The sequence below is a fragment of the Scylla paramamosain genome, chromosome 33, assembly GCF_035594125.1.
Source record: "Scylla paramamosain isolate STU-SP2022 chromosome 33, ASM3559412v1, whole genome shotgun sequence".
NCBI classification, from domain to species: Eukaryota; Metazoa; Arthropoda; class Malacostraca; order Decapoda; family Portunidae; genus Scylla; species Scylla paramamosain.
Window position 1 is genome coordinate 9,999,095 of NC_087183.1, and position 5,544 is coordinate 10,004,638.

Genomic DNA, 5,544 nt, shown 5'->3' on the forward strand with positions numbered 1-5,544 from the left:
TACCAGCACCTACTACTGCTACATCAGGCCTGACGTATTCCACTGCAATCAAGGAGTCGTTTCATTAGGAAGAGAGGCCGAGTGTCACTACCTTCAAGGCTGACGTGAGGTGTTAAGAGGCATTATCACAAGCAAAGGGCTTGGTACAAGAGTTTTCATTGCAATCAGGGAAGAGTCACGTTGCAGTAAGAAGAGAAGTCGAATTCTCTAGTCCACTCCAGAGTGGGAAGGAAGAATGTAAGATGTCCCTTCTGTACTCAGCAAGCATCACCACCACCATTCAGCCTTGGGATAAGTTTTGTACATTCCAGTACTTCAGTAATAAGGAAAAGAAGTGCCATGTTTATGTAACTGTTGTGTATTTATTAACTTAGCATACACTGGAAAAATGCAGTAAAACTGGAAAAATGCAGTAAAACAATAAAAATTCAATATACCATCTTGTGTACTGATCTTGAACATATCTTTTGCAAATAGTTTTCTGGGAGTAACAATTCATGCCTCGAAGGTAAAAAAAAAAAAAGCCAGGATTGGCCCAAAAATAAACTTTAAAAAGTTTTAAAAAGCCAGGATTGGCCCAAAAAAATAAAAGTTTAAAGCCAGGATTAAAAAGCCAGGATTGGCCCAAAAAAACAAAAAAAACGATTTGCACATAGAGGCCCAGTCCGAGCAACTCCAGTGTCGCTTGGACTGGACTTCTATGTGCAAATCATATCTCAAACTTGGTTTATTTTTGGGCCAATCCTGCTTTTTTTATTTTACCTTCGGGGCATGAATTGTTACAACCAAATATTTTACACTTTACCACATTTAGCAAACTATATTCCACATATATATAAGAATAGACAAATTTATTTATTGCCAGACATGCACGTCATACAGCAATGCATCCTGGACTGCACCAATGTACTGGTGGAGTCAGCTGACACGATGTGCTGTGGCACCTGGCTTGACACTTCTACAGCAGCACACCCAGTACTGGCTGTAGATGCCCTCCATTTGGCTCTTCCTGATGTCAGACCCTGTGACATGGCACTACAAACCTGATTGCAGACAGGATGTTCGCTAGCAGAAGACAGGCATCTGCAAAAGAGTAATGCAATTTGGGGAAAATGAATAGTTATGAAGACATTGAACTTATATCACACACACACACTAATTCTATCACTCATATGCTGGCTTTTTACTTTTCACAAACTTTTCACTCCTTTAATAGCCCATCACCTGGCCCAAACAATCCTGAAACACCCCACAATTCTTTTATATCTATTTCTCTTTCTATATCCATGAATTTCCCCAAAAAATCCTTATTTTTCACCAAATACCTTTCACATGCATATCTCTCAATAAAAACCTGAGTCATGCATCCTCTCCTCTTATTTTGCACTGATCACTGCAAATCATTCCTTCTAACCCTCTTCATTAACACTTCACAATACGGCTCACCAATAACACTCATTCATCCTAGTCATTCTTAACAAAAGTACCACACACGTTGCATTTCTTGCTATCTTGTACCACTATTTTCACGCTTACTGCTCTTCTAATCTTGGTAAGAGCCTCTCCTCCTGCTTTACAAAACATGCATTTAGTAATCTTACTAACCACCTTCCTCTTATCCTACAAACATGCATAAAGATTCATATGTGCACACACACCATGACCATTTTAATATTTATCACGCTTTCAACAACACTGATTATATATAGTTGAGAATCCCTTATCCAAAATTCTTGGGACTGAAAGTGCTGCAGATTTTAGATTTCACCAGTTTTTCAAATGACAACTTGCCAATTTTTTATACCTCCCATGGTAGTGAATCAAGCTTGGGTCTGTGGGCACGCTGTCATCTTTACAATTCTTCAATTTTTTTGCGGAGCAAACCTTTCCACCAGTGTGGCATTTTCCATCTGTGACATGACATGACAATTAAAAACTTTCAGATTTTGTAATTTTGCATAGAAGATTCTCAACTATACCAACAAAACACAGTAATCACCTGAATGTTGGTTCCTGCAGTCACCACCAACAGTCAGTCACAAGGTTCCAGTATGGTGTACTTCTTGCTCCTGAGTTATAGAAGTCTCCCAAGGTTTCTTCCACTTGCTCTCCGTGTTACCACCTGCAGGGAAAACACACATCTATACTCCTGTTGCTTGACAGACATGTGTGACTCACAACTCAGTCTGGAATTCAACCATTTCACTGCAACATTACACAACACAGAAGGCACAACAGAAAACATTTATATGCACATTTAACTCTTAAACAGTGGGGTGTATTGTAACTTGAAGGTGTTCACATACAGGATAAAATAGAGTTTTCAATATGAAAAGATATTACATGTCTACTAAAATCAGAAGACATTTAATTCCCCTTACATTATAATGGATCCCAGCAAGTTTAACAATGAAAAGTAGTGCTGTGATGGTCTTTGAGTTGAGGTCAGTAACCGAGACTGGAAGGAAGATGGGAAGATCAAAGACAGCCGTGACACAGGTGGCCAAGCACTGATGAGAGAGAGAGAGAAAAGAAAAAGATAGAAAAGAAAGATAGTAGAAAAAAATAAAAACAATAATAAGTAAACAAAGAGAATGAAAGAAACACCGCCACTACCACCACCACTCACCTTTCCATCTGTCCAATCATTAACTTCAAACTGTAGGAAGAATCAAGACTATATTTTGTGACTTCACTGGGATTAGCCCCCTCTCTCTAGGCTCTCCTGGGATGCTGGGTGAAGCAAAACAGTCCCTTCCTTTGGCTTCATTTCTGGGAGCTGTGGGGCTGTGGGGGCTGGGAAGTGGGTGAGGTGATGGGCTGGGGGTCTAGTGTGTCTATGGTGGCATGTGGGGCTGTTTGTGAGGTTCCTGTGGTGTGCGAGAAGTCTGCAATGGTCTGTGAAGGGCCTGTGGTAGGCTGTGGTGATGTTTTGGTGGTCTGAAGGCTGTCAGGCTGTGTCTGACGCTGTGTCAGGGGCTGTGGAGGACTGTGAGGAGGTGGTGCTGCTGTGTGTGTGTGTGTGTGTGTGTGTGTGTCTTGGAGGATCTGAACTCAGCCACTGGCATTAATTCTGCTGCTGAGCAAACTCCACCTGAAAAATAAGGAGAGAATTAATGGCTGGTGATATAATAATAATAATCTATCCATCTCAATTAATAGCTGGTAATAATATAGTAATAATAATCTGTCTGTCTGTCTGTCACCATATCAGGCTGGTATTCCCATGTGAGGCAGCCCAGACATAACATAATCTAACCTACCCAATTTACACACACACAAACCTAACTCAACCACTTACAGCCTTCTGCTTGTTCCTCAGCCTCGTTCCTTCCACTCTGGGGGCAACTCAGAGGTGTGATAATGAAACAGCCTGCACCGCCTGTTGTGGGGGGTGGGTAAGGTTAGGTTAGGTTGGTGCTATCTGCATGTTAGGTTAGGTTAATAAAATGAAGAGGGGTTAGGTGAAGTATGAGGAGAGGAGGAGGAGGAGGAGGAACGTAAGAGGAAAAGAAAACATAGATTGAGAAGAAAACAGCAATAACAACAACAACAACAATAACAAGAAACAGCAAAACTACTAACATTTCTCAATAAAATGATAAAACAATAAAAAATCTCACAAATAAAAAAACATTACCAACTTGACTCGACCTGACCTGACCTGACTTGATCTAGAAACTCAGTCTTATCATTTCCTCCTCCTGGTCATCATCACTGATCACGAAGACTTCTGGCAAGGTCACCATTGGTTCAAAGTAGGGCTCGTGCTCCCTCCCTCGCCGCCGTCCTCCCTCCGCTGGTTGACCCCTCCCTCATCGCTCCCCACGCTGTCATCGGGATCTGTCTGTAGGGGGGAGAGAGAGGGGGGATAAGGCTTGGTTGGGGGAGGAGGAGGAAGAGGAGGAAGAGATGGAAAGGGAGAAGAGGTCTAGATGAAAAGAAGAGGAGGAAGAGGAAGAGAAGGACAAACAAACATACATGTACATGCATATACAAACAAACAAACAAATAAATATTCAGATAAAACTTGAAAATAAAAAAAAATTAAAATTTTAAAAAAATCGATATATTCTGACAAACACACACACACACACACACACACACACACACACACACACACACACACACACACACACACACATAGCGAACGAAAGAACAAACAAACAAACAAACAATAAACACACAAGAAAATAGACACAATTCCACCAATAAAAAAAAATAAATCGTTCAAGGTCGGGAAAATCAAATTAAACAAGGAGGCATTTTGAGTCATATTTCCCTTATTTCCCCTTGTCCCCTCGCCTCTTAGGGCTCAAGATGGGCGCCCACACCTGCCCCTTACTGGCAGGCAGATGTGTGTGTTGTAAATCGCTAAATAAAGGAGTATTTAATGATGGTGGGGAATCACCCATCACTTGATCTTTGCCCACCACCCGCCCTCATATATCCGCTTCCCCGCCGCCATTATCGTGTCTATTGATAGCCAGATGATATGAGTGTAAAATGGTTGCCATGTTACCTTCTCAGAAGCCATGGTGACGACGATAATGATGGATAATTGTGGCTGCCTCCTTCAATCCCTGCAACGCAATTCTGTAAACAAACTCACCTGTTGTGGACGATCTTGATCTTGATCTTTATGGTACAGGTGGCACAGGATCACTCCTGAGCCAGGCCTTTGGATTGGCAACTCCTGTAGAAGGAAAAAAAAAAAAAAAAAAAAAACGAGCAGAGCGTCATTCTCATGCATCTCTTCCTCCATTTGCTTCCACTTTCATTCCACAGGAACACCCTCCTTGCTATTCTCTCAAGCCTAATCTTGTACCTAAGTATGGCTTTTGTGAATCTTTCTCTAAAGGTGCTCCATCCCATGTCACCTCTCAAGGCTTCAACTGTTGTGCACCTCGGTGCACTCAGTGCCATCCTTGCTACTCTATTCTGGCCCACTTCTAACTTATCAATTTCACTTTCATTCCATGCAATCACATCCATACCATACATTATACATGGCACAGCCACACTCTTCTACACTTCTCTCAACACATCATACTTACTTGCTCTCATCCTTGCCGCGCTTCCCAATCGACCTACCCACTGGTTTACCATACTTGTCTTTTCATTCTTTGCCTTTGCACACCCACTAGGAGTCATCCACATCCATAAGTACTTTTACTCTTGCTCCTATCTCAACTCATTCTCTCCAAGTCTCCATACCACATTACTTTCATCCTTTGACCTATTCACAATCATTACTTTGCTTTTCTCACTGCTAAACCTTACTCCAAAGTCTTTACCATAGCCATCCACCACATCCAACAAACTTTGAAGCTCATCTGCCGATTCACTAATAACAACTACGTCATCTGCAGAAAGGAGCATACATACTTTATCATTCCCCACACTTACCCCTACATTCATTCTTCTCATCCTGGCTGCTAGCTCCTCTGTATACAGGCTAAAAAGGGTTGGTGACAATATACAGCCCTGCCTAACTCCTCTCACTCTTCACCCAGTCTGTTTCTATGTCTCCTAGTCTGTATC

At 41.8% G+C, this 5,544-nt stretch overlaps 1 long non-coding RNA gene across 4 annotated transcripts; it reads right to left on the bottom strand.

Annotated features, from left to right (window-relative positions):
* Positions 1 to 834: 834 nt before the first annotated feature.
* LOC135089649 (uncharacterized) lies at positions 835 to 4,614 on the bottom strand. Of its 4 annotated transcripts, none has more exons than XR_010261569.1 (6): positions 4,523 to 4,614; positions 3,665 to 3,847; positions 3,302 to 3,382; positions 2,630 to 3,094; positions 2,000 to 2,122; positions 835 to 1,083 (listed from the first exon to the last, which is right to left on the bottom strand). It is a non-coding gene; the product is annotated as an uncharacterized LOC135089649 (long non-coding RNA). The 4 variants fall into 4 exon arrangements; XR_010261572.1 differs by having other exon boundaries at positions 2,000 to 2,186; XR_010261570.1 differs by having other exon boundaries at positions 2,000 to 2,510.
* Between the last annotated feature and the right edge of the window lie 930 nt (positions 4,615 to 5,544).